The sequence below is a fragment of the Panthera uncia genome, chromosome B4 (assembly GCF_023721935.1).
Source record: "Panthera uncia isolate 11264 chromosome B4, Puncia_PCG_1.0, whole genome shotgun sequence".
NCBI classification, from domain to species: domain Eukaryota; kingdom Metazoa; phylum Chordata; class Mammalia; order Carnivora; family Felidae; genus Panthera; species Panthera uncia.
The window spans coordinates 108,841,590-108,863,518 of record NC_064809.1 but is presented as its reverse complement, the minus strand read 5'-3'; the positions used below and the strand labels follow the sequence as shown (position 1 = coordinate 108,863,518).

The window sequence follows — 21,929 nt, the reverse complement described above, 5'->3', positions numbered from 1 at the left end:
GCCAAAAGCAGTAAAAACTAGATCGAGGGGATTGGAAGAAATAGCATAGGTAGCAATTTAGATGCTTGATGTTTGGGGCAGAGGGGGCATTGCTCTGACTTGCTGTTTGTTGCATAGCTTCACAGTGACATGCTAGGTCCTAGCTGTGTGACCTTTAGGAAAGGTGCTCACAAACTGCGTTTCCTTACCTATAAAAGGTGACAGTAACAGCTGAATTATGTTTGTGAGATGATTAGCACAGTAGCTATCACAGAGTGAAGTGCTCAATACCTGGTGGGTATTGCTATTTATTAATCATTTTGTTTCCCCGGACTGCATTTTCAAATACTATTTCAACTGTACCTGTGGCAAGGATACAGGTATGGCGTGGTAATGAATGGAAGTGTGATATTTAATCCAAAATTAATGTATTAAAAGTACAACAAAAAGAATAAATGCGTAAAAGAAATTAGCCTTCCGCACACAGAAAACCTCAAGGTTCAGGCCAAAAGCTAGCCTCTGAGCAACTTCAGAGGAATTCAGCCTGAGAATACAAATGCCATAATTACCCTCAATAAAGGCAGGGCAAAAGTGAGAAGTGGGAGAAGGGCCTGGAATGTGAACCAGTAAGTGCCAGTAAGACCAAGACTTACCCGGAACTCATATTATCCTTGGCCTCTGACATTTGGAGAACAAGTATTATTTGCTTTCTGCCTTTTCTTGAAAGACAAAGCAGTCCAGATCGTCACTTAACATTTCATTCTCGTGAGGAGCAAACTTGGAGTCTGTTGTTCCCAAGATAAATCCTGTGCATCTAAGAGGATTGAAAGATGAACCCTCTATCCCTGGGTGGAAATATTTGGGTGCCGAAATGATTCCCCTATTTGGAGGTTGTTGGTGAATAATCATGTTCAACTCATGAGCAAACTTGATGGTAAGCATAGATGGGTCTCGAACAGATATTTAAGTGGAATTGTGTCTTTAAGACGTTGTATGCTTCATATTCCACTATGTTTTTGCCATATGAAGTCACGAGGTTTTAGACTCCATGCACCAGGGGATTTATGAATGTACGCTGAATCTAGGAACACAGTGTAATTGCCAGTTTGCCCTGCATAAGCCTCAACTGTGACTCAGGTAACACAATGGCAGCTTGGGCTTACTAGGAAAATAGGGCGGTGGCTTGCCAAGAGGCGGAGGTTAACGGGGGTGGAGAGGGTGTGCACAAGTATTTTTTTTTGCAAAGTACAAAAGTTGAATTTTCTTCCCAGTCAACTTTCAAACATGTTCCTAGTAAAAATAAAGTCTCCGATTTGCGATTCTTCTCATAATAAAGTAGATTTCACAACAAAAGCAGTAAGGGAAATAGCCCAATCATGTAAAATTTCTAAATTTATAAAGCAAACAGTACATGGCGGGAAAAAATTGACAGAAATGCAACACAAATGAGAATACCAACTGTTCAGAAGTAGAATTTTATTTTTTTCCCCATTTTTTAATGTTTGTTTACTTTTGAGAGAAAGAGAGACAGAGGTGTGAGCAGGGGAGGGGCAGAGAGAGGGAGAGACAGAATCCGAAGCAGGCTCCAGGCTCTGAGCTATCAGCCCAGAGACTGACATGGGGCTGGAACTCCCAGACAGCAAGATCATGCATGACCTGAGCTGAAGTCAGATACTTAACTGACTGAGCGACCCGGGCGCCCCATAGATGTAGAATTTTATTAGTGTTATCATAGTGTTACACAAAACTAATAAGGCAGCCTTAACATACACAAAGAACTACATGGAAATGTAAGAAAATTTTCTTTTTTGTCTAAGTGTATTTTTAAACAAAATTTGACCATGTTCTGGGCTACGTGATATCAGATAAGTTACAACACTATATTCCATATGTCCAGAGAGTAAATCATACAATTAGGAATAACAAAATAAAGTGTTCGATCACACAGAAAATATGAAAGAGAAAACTTAAACTCCACAAAATAATATTTAGGCCAGTGAAGAAGCCCCAACATGTAGAGGAGAGTATTTTTAAATGCAAATAGAAATCAATCTGTCAAATTAGGTGGGATACCACCGAAATGATGAAGGTGTGTACCATGTATCTTCCTAAAAATGTAAGGAGTGATCATAATAAAGTGAAAGGAAAATGAAACAAATTTCAAATAAAAAATGTGAAAAATAGTTGGCCCTTTGAAAATTTTAAAGTCATTAATCAAAGGAGGAAGAAAACTTGTTTTACTTTAAAAGTAATCCAGTAAAAACATGGCTAGCTCAGAATTTGTTCATTCGGGTTATGATCGAACATTTAAAAAAAATTTTTTTTTAATGTTTATTTATTTTTGAGAGAGAGAGAGAGCATGAGCGTGGGAGGGGTAGAGAGAGAGGGAGACACAGTATCTGAAGCAGGTTCTGGGCACTGAGCTGTCAGCACAGAGCCCAACACGGGGCTCGAACTCATGAGCTGTGAGATCATGACCTCAGCCAAAGTCAGCCGCCCAACAGACTGAGCCACCCAGGGGCCCCTTGATTGAACATTTTTAAAGTAAATGTCAGCCACCAGTCAGAGCGAAAAAATCGGAGAAACAAATGTGGTAGATGTAATTTATGTAATTGTTTTTCATGGCTCTCGAGTAGCAGTACGTATGCACTTTTTATCTGGCCTTGCGTTGACAGGTGATGGGTAGATCGGGCGTTAGTGTAGATGCTCTGACACAAATCGTTTCCTTGACTGTCGCACCCTCATCCTTCTTCAGGCTCCTGGTTTGGAATCAAAAGTGGGACCAGGACAAACTTGTAGGGCAGCACACTGGCCTTCTGTGAGCAGGAAACTCTTCTCTTTCTCACGTTCTTGGCACAAATGGATCGTAAAGAAAATTCATCAGCTGCCTTGTTCCACCTCTGTTCCTTTCAGTGGCTCATAAACCATGACCTGGCAGGAATGGGAATGGCATTTTCTGATTTTTAAATATCTGTTACAAAATGACTTTGTAAAATACAAAAGGAGGGGGGAAAGGCAGCATGTCGGGACTGTGGGATGGGACTCCTCTGTGTTTGCCCCAGATCTTCCTGTGCCCCCGAGAAAGGAGAGTGAGAAATTCGATGGGGCGGGGGCTGTGGACCCCTGCTGGGGAGAGAGGGAGAAGGCCCAAGACTGGGGGCAAGGGCTTCTTGCTCCCTGGACTTGAGGATACCTTTGTGTCTCCTAATTCTAGTGAAACACTATCGACACCTCAGGTTGTTTCCTCTGCTTAATCCCCAAAGGAAATCCCTTTGCTTTTCAGAGATAAAAAGTTAGTAGAACAAAGAGAAAGTCGGCCAAGAGCCTGGGCCTTCTGCTATCGAGTTTCACTGAAGCCTTTCCAAGCCCCAAGGATAGACCCCGAGGACTATGCTGTTTATTCCTACACCTGGATTGAATATCAAGGTCTGTGAGAAGATGAATCATTTAGAAACCCGATGTTCTTGGAGGGGGCTGTTGCTTTTTTAGAAGTCACTTAATAACAACCGTGTCAAAGGCAAAAATCACATAAAAAGTTCAAAGTTGTCCGGGCGCCTGGGTGGCTCAGTCGGTTAAGCATCTGACTCTTGGTTTCGGCTCAGGTCATGATGTCACAGTTTGTGGGTTCGAGCCCCACATCCAGCTGTGTGTTGACAGTGCAGAGCCTGCTTGGGATTCTCTATCTCTCTCTTTCTCTCTCTCTCTTCATCTCTTTCTGCCCCTCCCCTGCTTGCATGCTATGTCTCTTTCTCTCAAAATAAAAAAAAGAAAGAAAAAGTTCAAAGTTGTCAAATCCTCCTTTGGCATTGCTCTCAGCGAGTGGAGAGTCAGAACTGCCCAGTGCGGGCACTCCCCGCCACTGTGATGCTGATCATTCTTTCTCTAATAAGGAGGGACGGAAGACCCCACATTAGGGGCCAGAAGAGAATAAGCCACTTGAGACGGCAGTTCCTACTCAAGGGAACACCTGTCCGAGACTTTCATCACTTTCCTTTCCACTTTCTCCATGAACTTCATGATTAAAACAAAAGACACAGGACTTGATTTGGAACCAGATGAGATCATGAAAAATACATATGAAAGGAGTTGTGTCCAAGGAGGGTCCAAAACAGTACACATTCAAGAGAGCATTTGGAAGTTCAGCTCATACCCAGGGGGATTTTGGAATAAGCAACGGGAAGTAATTATACTGCAAATGTAAAAAACCGGAGGTGATAAATCCTATTAAAACTTTTTTTTAATGTTTTATTTATTTTTGAGAAAGAGAGCATAAGCAGGGAAGGAGCAGAGAGAGAGGGGGACAGAGGATCCGATGCAGGCCCTGCGCTGACAGGCTGAGAGCAGTGAGCCTGATGCAACGTCATGAATTGTGAGATCATGACCTAAGCTGAAGAACGACGATCAAACGACTGGGCCACCCAGACACCCCGATAAAATCCTATTTTTATTCACCGTTCTTATAAGCATTCGGTGTTTTAGACTCATAACCCAGTTGCTGTATAGCCAGAATGCCTTACAAGCAGGTCCTTGCAACTCCCCTCTGTATGTCCTTTTACCTGGTGTCGATCAAGTCGGCAGCTGGTTCAGCTGGGGTTGCCACCCAGCACTCGGCAGACACGTTTTGGTCCAGTCTGCAGTATTTCAGAGTAGGTACTGAGACTTAACAATGAAACCATTTCGGGGATGCCTGGGTGGCTCAGTCGGTTGAGCGTCTGACTTCAGCTCAGGTCATGATCTCGTGGTTTGTGAGTTCGAGCCCCACGTCAGGCTCTGTGCTGACAGCTCGGAGCCTAGAGCCTGCTTCGGATTCTGTGTCTCCCTCTCTCTCTGTCCCTCCCCCACTCGTGCTGGCTCTCTCTCTCTCTCTCTCAAAAGTGAATAAACATTAAAAAAATTCTTAAAACCAAAAAAAAAATGTTTTTAATTAAAAATTTTTTTAAAAATGGAACAATTTCACATGAAAATCCAGATTTCTGGGGTCTGTTCAAAAATCGGAAGCTCTGGTATTACATTATTGTCGTATATTATGTATTCTGTGTTCTTCTATTCTGGCCATCCAGTTTCACATGGCTGCAGCCTCCCAGTTCGCCTGTCTGCTTGGCTCCGTGGCCCGGCGCTATGTTGAATCAGTGTCTGAACAGTGGGGCTTGTGTATCTTAAAGGTACAGCTGTCAAGACCTTGTAGACTCGGAAACGGTAGGTCTAAGGAAACATAGCTCTTTGTCTTGAGGAAACGGAAATAAAGTGACAAATGGGTGCCAGAACCCAGGACACAGCACAGTCTCTTTGCTCCTGAGCCAGCCCTCTTTCCTCTGTTCTATGCTGCCTCCTTTAATATAGATTTTATTTCAAAATGGTAAATGTATTTTAAAAACCATAAAGCTTTAAAAAAAACCATAAAGCTTTAAAATAATCATATGTTAAGTGAAAAAAAGGGACAGGAAAATCATACTCTGTGTACAATATGATTAGAATGGTGTTAAAATAGTGCATTGAGAGAAGACTTCGGTTAGGGGCCTTAGGGAATTTTTTTTTCTTCTATTTTCCAAACTTTCTTTAATAATTATATGCTAACTGTTATAATAAAATAAAACTCTATTTTTAAACCTTCTGAGCACACTGAAGCAGACGCTTTGCCTGGTCATGACAATCCTACTTTTGCCAGAAAGTAGGCAAAAACTTTGCCAGAAACTCACTTCCTTCCTTCCCTTATAGCTCAGATTGGCCAAGTGCCTGTGCCCTGACCAATGAGATAGAAGAGGGTGTCTTCTGGTGGCTCAAGATTTGCAGGATTTTCAGTCTTAAACACAGTTATGTGCAAATGCCAAGCAAAATACTGGAGACAGGATTACAGATTCTAACCTTGAGTGGAAAACCAAACAGAAACAACAACAACAACAACAATCACCAGAGCCTGAACCCAGTTTTAGATACCCCAGTAAACAATGTCCTATGGTTTATGTAATTATGAGGTTTTCTATAGCTTGCAGCCAAAAAAGTGGATACACATAAGAACATTTACATTTTCTTTCAGATAATCGATTTAAACACATTATCTGGAGCTTAGATTTTTTTAACTTCTTTTCCCAACACTACCTAAGTAAATTGAAATGTGAGCCAGTACTTTTGATAATCTCATCCAATGAAAAGGGGTAGTCAGGGGATGAATAGAAGCCTCCACACCATATTCCCTTTAAAAGCATGCAGATAATCATCCATTTTATTTTTTTAAAAATTTTTAAGTTTATTTATTTATGTTGAGAGAGAGAGAGAGAGAGTTGGAAGGGACAGAGAAAGGGAGAGAGGGAGGGAGAGAATCCCAAGCAGGCTCTGTGCTGTCAGTGCAGAGCTCAACATAACACGGGGCTCGATCTCATGAACCCTGACCTCATGACCTGAGCCAAAATCAAGAGTCAGTCGCTGAAACGATGGAGCCACCCAGGTGCCCCAATAATCATCCATTTTAATTCGTTTCACAGGTTTGATTTCAACAATTCTTGGGTTTCATGGGGCTGATCAAGTAAGGAAATCTTCCCGCTGTTCATTCCAGAAATGGAAAGAGATGCACACTTGATTTCATACACGTGTGCTTATGCTGGAGACACACAGGACATGCTTAGGATAGGCTGCCATTTGATCTGCTTCATTTGTGATGCTGGCTGTTGGAGGTGAGAAAGCGTGGGGGTGGGGGGGGCGCTTAGAAATTCAGAGACAGGAGATGGGACAAAGAGAGGCAGAGAAGCTGAAGAGATTGGAAGCCATTTCATAGTGATCGTTCAAATGTGTGGCGATCTTTAGCCCGGAGAAGAGGCTTGGGAGATGTGAGAACTCTTAGTTAAATTCTGTAGGCTCAAGGATTAGAGACTCATTTGGTTCATTTCAGATAATGCAGAAAGTTTTAGAAGACTGTGAAAATAAAGCAGGTGGGAATCTCAGATACAGTGCTGGGAATTATGGCAACCCAGGAAGAGCTCCCAGTCAAGTTTGTCGGAAAAAAGGAAATGTGGTCTAGCCGGGCCTAACTGAGCCTAGAACTTTGATCTAGCGCAGGATGTGAACTGTATTGATAGAGTACGTCATACTTACAGGTAACTAGCGTCAGGGAACAGGTAACCGACTCTTGGTGCTTCAGCACTAACATGACTTGGCTACTTTTGTTTTGTCTCTGCTTTGCTGATGTTACCATCTGACTGATGTCCCCCCACTTTTCCAGCCCAAATTCTTGAGAGAAACAATTTCATTGGTGAATTTAATCATCATCATCCCTAGTGAGACACTTGTGCTGGGCTTCCCATAGGCCATGGATCAGCCCATAGGTAGACCAGAACTGTGGAGGCGCACAGAACATGGCTACTTCGGTACAAGGAAGTATGTTGCTCCCCATGGCTGGGAATGGGGGAACACAGCAAGCCCACCTGCTCAACCATAGCTCTTCTGTAGGAGCTAGCAGGCTCTAGGTATTTGAAACTTATGTATTGGCTACATAGAAACTCTGGATATTTAAAAAATTATTTCAGGAAGTGGAAGGAGGTAGAAACTATAGAAAAGTAGACTTTAACCAGATCCAAGGAATACTTTCAAACAATCAGTACTATCTGAAAGCAAGATGGACTTCCTTTAGAAATGGAGAGTAGTTCCGGGGCACCTGGGTGGCTCAGTCAGTTGAGCATCCGACTTTGGCTCAGGTCATGATCTCAAGGTGCACGAGTTCGAGCCCCGCTTCAGGCTCTGGGCTGACAGCTCACAGCCTGGAGCCTGCTTCGGATTCTGCATCTCCCTCCCTCTCTCTCTCTGCCCCTTCCCCACTCACACACTGTCTCTCTCTGTCTCAAAAATAAATAAACATTAAAAACCATTAAGAAAAAAAGAAATAGAGAGTAGTTTCTTCCTGGAGATGTTTTAGAGAAGGCTAGACTACCACTTGGCAGGGAATGTGTAGCTTAGAATAGAGAACAGTGCATTGAAGATCATTTCCCACCCTGAGACTCTGTCAACCTGTGGTTTGCATCAGCTGAACTGGTAAATGCAGAAGGAATTCTGGGACCAGAGGAGTCTCCCATGTCTAACGTGGCCTTGAAGAATCTTGAACCTCAAGAGACTTTCAGAACTGCAAGGCTCTGACTCTTCTCTGAGGCAGATATTTGACAAACTGTAGGCTTTACAGGATCACTTGTACCCCAAAGTGACCCTAAAAACTCTCAAACCCAATTCACCTTTTGGGTTGACTTAAGAGAGGAGCAAGCACTTGATGGTGAGGAGAAAGCCCGAGGTTCTCAGCTCTTGTCACTATTTTGAACTGAGCTGTCAAAGAGCTCACATTAAAAGTACATGTGTATATAGTAATTTATCCGATGAATTAGGTAGTGACCTAATTATAAGACACTGATGATTGTAAGAAGGGTAACAGGAGAGCAGCTGTGGGAGTCACTTGCTATTAATTTTCGGTGATTGCTTGGATCTTTTCTTCTGGGGCAGCGCTTTGGGTCAAGGAAGACAGAGGAGGAAGGAAGCGGAGAGAGAACACCTCACTGGGCATCTGTCGTGGGTCGGGCGCCGGGCGCCGTCCTACAGTGAGCAGGCCTGAGCCCTGGAAGTTGTCACGTCCTTTGAGTGATGAATGAGGGATGGCCCACCTTCAGAGCCAGCTAGAGTTACATGAAAGCACTGGACTTGTGACGGTAACGAGTTCACAAGAAAAGAAGGAAAACTCAACCTCTGTTAATTTTCTGTTCCTCGCTTGCATTAGCTCAGGCTAAAGCTCGGAGGTTTACCTCCCACTCGAGTCTCCTCCGCTGCAGCCTGGCTGACCCCTGCTAAGTCACTTACACACACTCGACTTCGCCAATGCTATTTGGAAACCACCGCTAGTGGAATAATGCCTCATTGTTTAGTTCTTAGCACTTGGTGAGGACCTGTCTCGAGAAGGATTTTACTTCAAAATTATGAGGCAAAAGGTCGAGATGAAGGCTTAAAGAAAATAACCTTTGGAATTCAATGGGGGGGGGGGGGCTGTGGGACTGGCGAGCAATCTGTGTTCAGTGGTCTTTTCAGAAGTGTCCTGAATAGGTGTGCTCCTAGAGGCCAGGGCTGGAGGAAATCTGGGTGGCCCCAAGGAGAAAGACACACTCAATGGTGGGAAAGCACAGGAATAAAGAGAGGAAAAAACAATGGACAAGGCAACTCAATGCACTGCCATGCTTATCCTTTCCTCGGGGAGCAGCAGCTGGGGTGGCAGGTCTGCGGCCGCCCTCGAGCTCCAGCCTGGGGAGGAGGGGACCACACACAGCGGCCCCTTCTTCCCACCCAGGGACAGGCTGACCTGAGGTATAGAGCCACCTGAGGAGCCGGTGAGCTTCTGGGAGGCTCCGTGTAGGGAGAGGTGTACCTGAGCCAGGCGCAATGCCCTCAGTTCTCTGCTGTCTGAAGTCCACTTTGCGGGGGCGCCTGGGGGGCTCCGTCAGCTAGGCGGCCGACTCTCGATTTCGGGTTCAGGTCATGATCTCATGGCTGGTGAGTTCGAGCCCCACATCAGGCTCTGCGCTGACAGCAGAGAACATTCTGGTACCCTCCGCCAAACATCCATCCTATCCACCTATCCTTTGTGCAGCCACCAGATGTGAGAGGGACCCTCACAGCCACAGGGTGAGCCGTGGATGGTTTCCCTAGATCTGGGGATGGATCGGGGCCAGTCTGGGCAGGACATGTACGATCTATTCTTCGCCTGACTCTGAAGGGAGGAGCATCAGACCCAGGTGCCACTCACGGTACTTTGAAATTGCACAATTCACACAAGGGAAGTCACCCTGTGGATAAAAGGGACACATGCAAGAAGGCAGAGCTGTGAGAACCACAGATGTCCTGTGCCAAGTCCTGTCTGAAGCCCGGCCACCTTTAGGCGGTTCTCTTCAGCATCCTGAATGGTGTGCACACCCTTGGGAGTAAGGAAGCCAGGAGAGACACAAGTGTCACTGGATGTTATGTGATCACCGTTAAAAGGGAGGGGGAGCATTCCATGGCCAAAAATGTTTGCAAAATATCCAATTACCCAGAAGGCAATCGTTTGTAAAACATTTATAAATGAATCCGTATTATAAATGTCCAGAAAGTTTGTCAACTAAACTTCAAAAAAAAAACCTATTTATTTTTATTTTTTAATGTTTTGTTTATTTTTGAGAGAGAGAGAGAGAGACAGTACAAGTGGAAGAGGGGCAGAAAGAGAGAGAGAGAGAGAGAGAGAGAGAGAGAGAGAGAATCTGAAGCAGGCTCCAGGCTCTGAGCTGTCAGCACAGAGCCTGACGCGGGGCTTGAATTCATGACCTGCGAGATCATGACCTGAGACCAGATGGAGTTTCTGGTTTCATTTTCCTTTGTTTTCTGAGGACACATTAGTGTTTTGAGGAACACAGTTTGGGAAGCTCTCCTGAGGCATTCATCATCAGGCGCTTACACCTTAGGGAGTGAAATAGGACGCGAGAGAAGACAGGAAGCAGAAGCTGACAAGACTTGCTTCAAGGGTGATGTGCCATGCTGGCTGTGAGCCATCGTCACCCTCGGAGTGCCCCCGTGTTCTGATTCAGCAGATCTGCAGAATCCCAGGCAAATTATACACATGTACATATACAAGACAGATAGACATAGATGCTGTCTATCTGTATCTTCTATATAATAACATAGATGGAGATATATGCCATGTTTTATGGTGATAGTGAACATTCTTATTTTAAGAGTAATGATGCTGGGGCACCTGGCTGGCTCAGTTGGTCAAATGTCCAACTCTTGATTTTGTCTCAGGTCATGATCACATGGTTTTGTGAGTTTGAGCCCCGCATCAGGCTCTGCGTACTGACTGCGTGGAACCTGCTTGGGATTCTCCTTCTCTCCCTCTCTCTCTCTGCTCCACGCCACCCTCCCCACACCCCGCCCCCCCGCCCACACTCGCATGCTCTCTGTCTCTCTCAAGATAAATAACTTTTAAAAAAGCTTAAAAAATTGGGGCACCTGGGTGGCTCAGTGAGTTGGGCGTCCGACTTCAGCTCAGGTCACGATCTCATGGTCTGCGAGTTCGAGCCCCGTGTCAGGCTCTGTGCTGACAGCTCAGAGCCTGGAGCCTGCTTCAGATTCTGTGTCTCTCTCTCTGCCCCTTCCCTGCTCATGCTCTGCCTCTCTCAATCTCAAAAATGAATACATGTTAACAAAAATTTTATTAAAAGCTTAAAAAATAATCAAAAGACTAATGGCAAATAACCTAATGGCTGTTGCCTTATAAAATTCTTTAATATTTCTTTTCTTTTTTACTTTTTGTTTTAAAATAATTTCAAAAGTTGAAAATAATATGAAGCCATATACTTTTTTTAAAAAGATTTTTATTTACCCTGAGATCAAGAGATCAAGAGTTGCATGGTCCACCAACTGAGCCAGCCAGGTGTCCTGATGCCATATTCCTTTTTTTTTTTTTTTTAGTTTTTTAAAAGTTTTTATTTATTTATTTTGAGAGACAGACAGAGAGGGAGAGAGAGAATCCCAAGCAGGTCCTGCACTGTCAGTGCAGAGCCCGATGTGCGGCTCAATCTCACCAACCGTAAGATCATGACTTGACCCAAAATCAAGAGTCAGACGCTTAACTGACTGAGCCACCCAGGAACACCAAGCCATATACTTTTTTACCCCAGTTTCCCAATTGCTAATATCTTGCCACTTTTGCTTTATCAACATCTATATATCTATCATTCTTTATATATCTATTCATTCATATCTACCTATCAGCTATTTATCCATCCACCCATCCATTTTCTATCCATCTGTGTCATCTATCATCTCTCTCTCCCTCCCCCCATCTATTTCTTTTCCTGAAATAATTAAAAGTTGCAGACACGAAATGTCACACTAGAAACTTCCCATTAGAAATGTCAATGTGTATTTACTAGGAGACAAGGACATTTTCCTACATAATCATAGTCCAGCCATCAAAAGAAGGAAGTTGACATTTATACAGTATCACCATGCAATCCACCCACCCCATTCAAATTTCACCTGTTGTTCTGTTATGTACAGAAAAAAAAAAATTGTTTCTTCTCTTTCTAGACCCAATCCAGGATAATGTGTCACATTTACTTTTGATGTCTCTTTGGTATTCTTCAGTCTTTCCTTACCTTTTATGACCTCAATATTCTTGCAGACCTCGCACTGGTTGTTTTGTAGAATTTCCCTCAGGATGGGTTTGTATGATGTTTCTTTCTGATGGTATATGCATTTTTCCAGGAATATCACAGAAGCGGTGCTGTGTTCCTCTCTGTGTGTCATACTAAAGGAACATAATGTCAGCCTGTCCCATTATTGGCAATGCTCATTTGGATTTCTGGTCAGAATCAGGCAGGTATATTTCAAATAACAAATGAGGTTAAATGCTACCATTCCAAGTATGAGAGTTGTCTTTGCTCCAGTCTTGCACAAGGAGATGATTTTTTGAAAGACAGGATGAAAAGAAAAGCATAAGAAAGTGTATTACTGAGGACGACCAGATTTTCTCATTTAACAATTTCCTTGAGTGTGATTGAGAAGAAAAATATGGTTTTCCTTTTTCTCCCTGTTAACAAAAAAGGGTGCGTGATGGTTGACACATTCAGGAAGTATCAAGTTTGCTGTTAAACAGATTATAAAACATGTTTTTGCCATATCAACCATGAGATTATTCCAGGTCATGTTTTTATTGCTTATTCAGTCATCCATTTGCATGAATCAATTTTAACCTCCAAATTTATCTAGTATAATCCAAACATTAATAGTGCAGAAGTAGCAAATGGATCAGAGAAATGACAACCTGGGGCTGGAAATTTGAATTCTGGAGCAGCTGTTTCAAAGGTAAGTGGCACATTGTGGAAACAAAGCAGATGGCCCTCTAAAGAGTACTCAGAATCCCCTGTGGGGGCGGGGGAAGTGCCAGAATCCCTATAGAGCAGGAGTCTGGGACAGCAATCTGGTTAAAAGAGGGATGACTGAGGGCTGTCTTAAAGCTATGTCATAGGCAGCACACTTTTAAAACTTAAATTATGCGGGGGGCCTGGGTGGCTCAGGCGTCCAACTTCAGCTCAGGTCATGATCTCATGGTTCATGGGTTCAAGCCCCGCGTTGGGCTCTGTGCTGACGGCTCAGGGCCTGAAGCCTGCTTCAGGTTCTGTGTCTCCCTCTTTCTCTGCTCCTCCCCCCGCTTTCACTCTGTCTATCTCTCAAAAATAAATCAACATTAAAAAATTGTTTTAAACTTAAATTGCATACATCAAGTCAAAAAAAGTAGTAAAATTCTCTAAATATGCGTATACATCCACCTTATATATTACTGAGAAAATGTCCATTACATGTATTAAATGATATGATTATTTCTATTTGTAACAAATGGCCTAAATCAATCTGGTCAGCGGAGATTATGAGGTGCTTCCTGGTTAGGGCGCCTGGGTGGCTCAGTCAGTTAAACGTCCGACTTCAGCTCAGGTCATGATCTCACGGTTTGTGAGTTCAAGCCCTGCGTCAGGCTCTGTGCTGACAGCTCAGAGCCTGGAGCTTGCTTCTGATTCTGTGTCTCCCTCTCCTTGCCCCTCCCCCTTTCACACTCTGTCTCTCAAAAATAAACAAAGACTAAAAAAAGAAGAGGAAAACACTATGAGGTACTTCCTGGTAAACTGCAGTTTCTTCTAACAAGCCAGTGGGCATTATTTGACCCAAACTAGTTGGTATGTCATGATCCAAGCAAGTCGCAGAGCAAATAGGTCAGACATATGCACACAGGGGCACCCGGCTGGCTTAGTAGGGAGAGCGTGCGACTCCTGATCTTGGTAGTCATGAGTTCAAGTCCCACACTGGGAGTAGAGTTTACTTCAAACAAGCAAACATATGCACACATTTTAGCTGGCAAGCAGGCAGGCATGAACACTCATGGCTTTGGACAGCTCCCTCTCTGCTACTAGGCACGTCAACCAGCATCTTACCAGAAAACCATCTTACTTGATGCAGACCTGCTGACATACTCATAGGATTGTATAGGTGACATTTGAGTTAGATGAGGCCAGAGGGTCCTCCATCGAGTGGAGGGACCCAGGGCTGAAAGACCCAGATCTGAGTGGGTGTGGCCATGAGCACATGGCCCGTGCAAGGTCAATGGGTCCTGTTTCACCACTGCTAACTCACAATTTCACCATAAACAGTGTTTCTAACATCTCATGTCAATTAACTACCCATAGGTATTGATTCATGTAAGTATACTCTCTGTGCTAGAACCAAGCATATGGTGTTGATTTCGATCTAGACTCTCCACATGCTAATTAGTCACCCCTTGCATTGAGTTAATGAGTTAATTGATTAGAGTTAATGCCCCCACACAAAGGACCTATACTAAAGTATTTTATTTTGTTTTATTTTGTTTTATTTTTTATTTTTTTAATTTTTTAAATGTTCTTTATTTATTTTTGAGAGGAGGGGAGAGCACACCAGCAGGGGGGGGTCAGAGAGAGACGGAGACAGAGAATCCAAAACAGTCTCCAGGCTCTGAGCTGTCAGCAGCACAGAGCCCGATGCGGGGCTTGAACTCACAAACCGTGAGATCATGACCTGAGCTGAAGTCAGATGCTTAACCAACTGAGCCACCCAGGCTGCCCTGTACAAAAGTATTTTAAAGGAAATTATCATATAGATAAAAATATCCCATTAATTTTAGTTGCGGTGCTTTTAGTGGGAATAGTGTGGCTGACCAGGGAGTGTAGGTAAGAATGTAGCCACCTGTGACTTTACCAGGGTTTGCTTTACATGTAAGGAAGCTCAGAGGGGCTGACGCTGCAGGACATCTTGAGAATCACAAAAAAACTAAAGTTGCCACAGAAACATTGAGCATATTCTTGTGTTGTTTTCTCGTTGCAAATTTCTCATTGTGCTCATCAGAGAAAAATCACAAAACATAGTCAACAAAAAGAATTGGTAATCAAGAATCCAATGTGGTGAGAATTATCTATTTTAAACATGTAGATACATATAGATAGGTATATACAAATAAATTTTTTTTACAAACATGGAAACTTTCCTTTTCTTTTAAATATATGGTCAATAGCTTTTGATATCAATGTATACCTTGGAAAGGCTGCATTAATTAATTGTTAAATATAACCAATCTGCTACTGTGAGTCTCCTAGATTGTTATTTCTTACTCTTATAAACAGCCCTGGCAAGATTTCTTGGTCATTTTTCTTCTTTTTTCTCCTTTAATTTTATTTATTTATTTTGAGAGAGAGAGAGTGGGGGAAGAACAGAGAGAGAGAGGGAGGGAGAGAATCCAAAGCAGGCTCCACACTGTCAGCCTGGAGCTCGAACCCATGAACTGTGAGATCATGACCTGACCTGAAATCAAGAGTTTAACACCCAACCAACTAAGCCACCCAGGTGCCCCCTTGATCATTTTCTTTTTCTTTTCTTTTCTCTTTCTTTCTTTCCTTCTTTCTTTCCTTCTTTTCTTTCTTTCTTTCTTTCTTTCTTTCTTTCTTTCTTTCTTTCTTTCTCTTGTAAATAAACTCTACCCCCAACATGGGGCTTAAATTCATGACCCCAAGATCAAGAGTCGCATGCTCTACAGACTGAGCCAAACAGGAAACCCCCCTCCCTGCCCAACCCCCAATCATTTTCTTAACAAAAATTCCTGGAAATGATGTTGCCAAGTGAAAGTTAATGCATATCTAAGCTTTCTTTCTTTTTTTGTCCTTAACTAATACCTATTTATCTTCTTTTTTTTTTTTTTAATTTATTTTTGAGAGAGAGACAGAGCACCAACAGGGGAGGGACAGAGAGAGGGAGACACAGAATGTGAAGCAAGCTCCAGGCTCTGAGCTGTCAGCAAAGACAGAGCCCGACACAGGGCTCGAACTCAGGAACCGTGAGATCATGACCTGATCTGAAGTCAAATGCTCAACTGTCTGAGCCACCCAGGGGCACCCTCCCTGTTTATCTTCTCAATACTTGCTTCTTATTTCAGTAAGAAATAGATGTAACCAGACCATTTCTACTATCCCCACTGCTATATCCATCCACCTTCCAATATGGCCACAAGCCCTGCCCTCCTTTCTCTTGCACAGGAATTGGCCTCCCAGGAGGCAGGGTTTGGATACCGCTTCACTGTTTAAACCCAGTCTCCAGTGTCGTGGCCTTAACATCATACACATGCTGACAAACACAAATGTAACTCCAGGCCTAGGCTCCTTCTCTTGCTTTCCCCCCAGACTCCAAATCCCACCACCCCTTGACATTGCAAATATAACATGTTCACAACTGACATGTGCACAACTTCGTCCCAATCTGCTCCTCTTACAGATGTCCTTACCTCAGTCAATGGCAACTCCCACTAGGCCAGAAACCTTGGAACCTTCCTTGATCTCTCTTTGTCTCTCAAACTTGCAAATCCTGTTGGCCACACTGTCAGCATATATCCAGTCCTGTACCGCAGTCACCATCACTCTAGTCTGAGCCACCAGAACATCTTGCCTGGATTATTGAAATATCTTCACGACTGGTCTTGTTTCTACCCTTGATCCACTACACCACCAGAGTGATACCATTGAAGAATGTGCCAGATACTGTAAGTCTTCTGCTCAAAATCAGACAGTAGCTTTCCATCTCTGAGTAAAAGCAAACTTCTTGTAAAGATCTTTGAATCTCACATAATCGGTCCCCTTGCCTTTCTAACCTCAGGTCCTGTTGCTTCCCCTGCTTTATTTACTCTCCTCCCACTCGGGGCCTTTGCAATGTCATTTCTTCTGCATGGAACGCATTCTCCACGGACACCAAAAGGCTGACTCTGTCTCTTCCTTTCAGCCTTTGCTTAAATATCACCTTTATATCACCTTTCTCTGAGGCCTTTCTTGAGCCACCCCCTCCCCAGTACTCCTGATGTGCTTCTCTACTTTATTTTCTCCATGTAACTACACATTTTATGTGTTTCCTTTGTTGCCTAGACACCCCCCCCCCAATTAGAATCTAAATGCCATGATTTTGGCCACTGTATCTCCTCTACCTGGAACAGCCCCTTGCAAGTGACAGGTGCTGAATAAATGTTGAGTGAACACATTTTTAGAAAATAGAAAAGTAAAATAAGAGAATTGGGGTGTGAGACACACCCATAAATAAAAAATGGCCTATTATTCAGCCATTAGGAAGAAGGAAATCCTGCCATCTTTGACAATAGGGATAGATCTTGAAGGCATATGCTAAGTGATGTAAGTCCGATAGAGAAAGACAGATACCAGATGATATCACTTATAAGTGAAATCTAAAAATGCTGATCGAAGAAGGAGTAGAGGGTAGTTACTAGGGGCTAGTGTGTGGGGAAAATGGGGAAATGTCTGTCAAAGGATATAAGCTTCCAGTTATAAGTTCTGGGTATCAGATGTGTAGCATGGTGATTATAGCTAATAATACTGTATTTGTATCCTTGAAAGTTGCTAATAGATCTTGAATGTTCTCACCACCCCCCCCCCAAAAGAAATGGTAATTATGTAACACGGTGGTTGTTAGTTCAAGTTCTGGTGGTAATTATTTTGCAATATATTAGTGTATCAAATCCACACATTGTACACCTTATATTTATACGATATTTTAGGTCAATTGTACCTCAGTAAAGCTGGGGGAAAAATCACCCATCACCACACTACCCAGAGAACCATCTTAAAAAAAAAAGTTTATTTATTTGAGAGAGAGCAAGAGAGTGCATATATGTGCACAAGTGGAAGAGGGGCAGAGAGAGAGGGAGAGAGAATCCTAGGCATAGAGCCTGGCTCAGGTCATGGTCTCATGGTTCGTGAGATCAAGCACTGAGTCAAAATCAAGAGTGGGATGCTTAATTGACTGAGCCACCCACATGCCCCTGGAGAACCATCATTTAAATGCATATAAACACATTCTTTTCCTGTATTCATATGTACTTTTGGTGGGGTCACTGTAGACGTAGGTTTAGAACCTGCTTTAAAATCATTGGTACGCATATAATTTAAATTTTAAACACATAGCCCCACATAGCCTTTGAGAAATACCAATCTTGCTGGGAGTTTATGAGAGTCCGTTTTTACATCTTCTCCCCCGAAACTTGATCTTATCAAATTTGTTGTGTTTAAAACCCAAGCAGTATAAGAAGTTTGACTCTGACCTTGAAATCTTTCTTAGCTGACTACTTTTAGTGACTTCCTGGATTTCCAAGTCACTTTGATTGCTTGTCGCTATGCATACGTACTTCCTTCTTCCCTAATGATTCCAGGGATCCAAGAGTGAAAATCGAACAGTCTTGCTCAAGAATTTTTTCAGAATTTGAGACTCTAGCTTACTAAAACCGAAAGAACCAAATGGTTTGAATTAGGATGCACGAATTAGCCAAATGTGGACACATTACCTCCTAGGGGATATCTAGGCAGCCGTCATAAATGAGAGCGGCCCTGTATCGTCAACTGTGGATAGCATGACTCCAGGGGGAGCCATTCACACAGACTCCACTGGGAAGTCACCCCCCCCCCCGGAGTTGTGGAATGTGGTGCCCCCCCACCCCAAATCTGGCTGCATTATACCTGATTCAGTTTTAGGAATCGTTTCTAAGGGATCTGTCGTTCCCCCTCGTGATCCAGTCAGCATTTGTCTAAGGATCGCAGACTTTCTGTTGTGATAGCCAATTTTTTTTTGAATTATCTTTTTAGAGCCTCTCTTTGGTGGACAAATAAGGGGATGCAAACCATTTGGTCCAGTAAAATGACCAGACGTGTCTGTCGAGCGAGTCTGCTAACAGGCGCTATAGAAGGAGCCTGGGAGGAGTGCCACAGCTGACCTCTGCCACCCAGGGTGACTCTGGTGAGTCAGTCAGCATCCCATGTGCTCTGCACACTCTGTCTCTCCTCCGGGCTGATGCTTGCCTGATCCATGTGTCTACTCTGTCTTTCAGCCCCTCGCTTGGGCCCTGTGTCACATGTGATAGGCCTTATGTATTTGAATCGAATATTTTCTCGCTGCTGTAAGAGCTTTTCAGCTTTTATTTTCCTTTTATTTGTTTGAATGTTTATTTATTTTTGAGAGAGAGAGACAGACAGAGAGCAAATGGGGAGGGGCAGAGAGAGATGGAGACAAAGAATCCGAAGCAGGCTCCGGGCTCTGAGCTGTCAGCGGGGATCAACAAGATCAGGGACTGCAAGATAATGACCTGAGCTGAAGTGGGACGCTTAACCTACTGAGCCACCCAGGGGCCCCTGAACTTTTCAGCTTTTAGACCTAAGAATCCCTTTCTATCAAATTAGGAATTTGACCAGCCCTTACACAAAATGTTAGCAAACAGAACAGGTCCAAACTGAGCTGCTCTGGCCGAAAACGTCCTACCTCTCCCCTGATGGGGCTCTCTTTGAACATGTAGTTCTCAAGGAAGCAGAATCTGGAAACCTCATACCTCTGCTGGAACTCCCCTAAAGGACCCTTCTTTTCCTCCCTTCCCCACTCAGCCTCCGTTAGACTCCCCTGGAAACTAGAATGAGGCTCTTGTCTAAAGGTGCAGAATTCCAGAGGGGGGAACCAGAAAAACTCAGTCATCAAAATAAAGAATATCTGAACGTAATATTTTAAACAACCGTCACTGATGCCAAAAATCCACAATGAGCAAAATATTAACATGGTAAACAGAGGAGCAACAATGGTGTTTGTTGTTCCACACTGGAGTCAGAAGCAAATTTTAGCATGATAAGAGTCTTTATCTTGGTTACTGAGGCTTTGGGGTCCCTTGAATTTTGAGCCCCAACCGAGTGCCTCACTCTTCTCACCTGGCCCTCCTAGGACCCCTTACATCCATGACTCCATTGTTGTATAATTGGCTGTTTCTCTTGTCTCTTACCCCCTCTTAGACTATATGACCCCTGAGTACAAGGATCTTGTCATGCATGTCTCTTTCTTCAACATATTAAGCACATTGTAGACATTTAATCAACATTTATTGAACCAATCAGTTGGGCCAGAAACCCCTGGCCATGGTTTTTGTTTTTGTTTTTGTTTTTGTTTTTGTTTTTGTTTTTGTTTTTGTGTTTTTTATCTGGCTCAACCTCCAACTAGCCTGTGATCTTGGGCAAAACATAACTTCTCTGGCTTCCGCTTACTCATCTGTGAAATGAAAGACGTGGCAATCTCGAATGTCCTTCTGTATGTCTAGAGGGGTCATCTGTCTGTAGAAGTCCAAGTGTCCTCAGACATTCCTTGCCTGGGGGTTGACTGGTGTCAATAAGGCAGCTGCAAGGGTACTGGTATTTTGCAAAAGATTAGAGAGCAAAGCTGGGGAGTTATCTGTAACATGCCCTTTTGGCCAGATAATTGCTTTGAACTTACATTTTGCTGGGACTGAACGTAAAAGGCCATTTAGAGGGTAATTTTTCTGGTAATGCTATCCTGGTTGGGAGATAAAGGCGTTACCCTCTAAATAAATCAGCACATGTTAAGAAATGCTTTTCTCCTTCTAGTTACGTTCCTGTTGCCCTGCTGTCTTTAAATGTGGGGAAAGGTGGTGGGAGTATTGGAAATCAAGTGATGCGGGGTTGTTGAGCACAACAGTCAAGAAAGAATTCTTGAGACATTTTAGGGTGCAGAAAGGTGCTTTTATTACAGCACAGGGGCAGAGCCCGTGGGCAGAAAGAGCTGCACTGGGACTGTGGGCTACGACTGCTTATATATTTTTAAGCGTGGAGGTGGGGGGAGGGTGGGTAGAGATAATGGAAGTCTCTAAAGGGATTTCCATATGTTAAAGAAGACTTCCAGGATCCTGGAGGTCTGGCTACTGTCAGGCTAAGGTTGCTTTGGGTCTCTAGCGAAGCATTAACATGAGGGCAAGCTTGAGTCCCTTGAGGAATATCACCCTGCACGTCTCAGGTATTCATCAGTGGGCTGCAAGGTGTAAGGAAATTTAACTTCATCTACATTCCTCTTGCCTTTATTCTCCTCATCTTCGCCAACCTTTGCATGTTATTGAAAAGTCACACAAGAGGGAAGAGATTCGTTGTGGGTATAGAAGCGTATCTGCCCCGCACCTACGGTCTCTCTACTTGGTGCTGTCCTCGGTGGGAAGCGCATCTGACGTGGTTCCTGTCCCCAGTGAGTTCTGAGAACCTTCTGGGTGAGAAAAGATGAACAAAGTGCCCTGAGTTTGTTATGCAATCAGCTGCCAAGAGGGTAAGAGCAGTAAGAGTCAGTAGGAGAAAAGGTAGAAGCAAATCACCCTTAGGTGCCTACGGAGGGGAGGGCTTGAAAATCTTATCTTGTGCAGTCTCCTAACTGTGTTATTGAGTTAGGTGTCAACATCTCTGATATACTAATAAGGACACTGAGGCTTGGACCAAAAGCCAATCAGGAAGCATTATTTGCTTTGCCAGAGGGTTCACATACAGGTTCTTTTAAGTTTTGTTTATTTATTTTGAGAGAGAGAGCAGGGGAGGGGCAGAGAGAGGGAGAGAAAGAATCCCAAACAGTCTCCATGCTGACAGCGCAGAGCTCGATGTGAGGGTCTCAGTCTCGCGCACATGAGATTGTGACCCAAGCCAAAATCAAGAGTCGGATGCTTAACCAATGGAGCCACCCAGGCGCCCCTCACAAACACGTTCTAATGTGCTTGAAATGGATGACTTTCCCTGGGCATGTGCAGTTTAACTGGGTAAGGAAATACTACGTGCCTTTCTCCTGCTCATCGATGCAGGCCTCGGTTGGCACGTGGCTTTATTTAACCGCCTCCTGCGTGAAGTGTCTGCTTGTTAGAAGATCACCCGGGTTTGGAAAGGCTGGCTGGGGAATTTTAAACCGGCCATTCGTTTAATTTTCACACTATATGACTTGGGCCTTGCTAGTGGGCCATGAGAAACAAAGGTTTCCAAGCAGCATTCGGTCATCCCAGAAACTCTGGTGTCAGTGGCCAAAATTCCCCA

General features: G+C 43.6%; 1 long non-coding RNA gene across 3 annotated transcripts in view; it reads right to left on the bottom strand.

Annotated features, from left to right (window-relative positions):
* Window positions 1-2,313: 2,313 nt before the first annotated feature.
* Window positions 2,314-21,929, bottom strand: part of LOC125919395 (uncharacterized) — a 46,049-nt gene continuing 26,433 nt past the window's right edge. For all 3 annotated transcript variants that reach the window (XR_007456757.1, XR_007456758.1, XR_007456756.1), the window contains one exon: window positions 2,314-2,910. This is a non-coding gene — a long non-coding RNA (uncharacterized LOC125919395). The remainder of the gene's footprint in view (window positions 2,911-21,929) is intronic.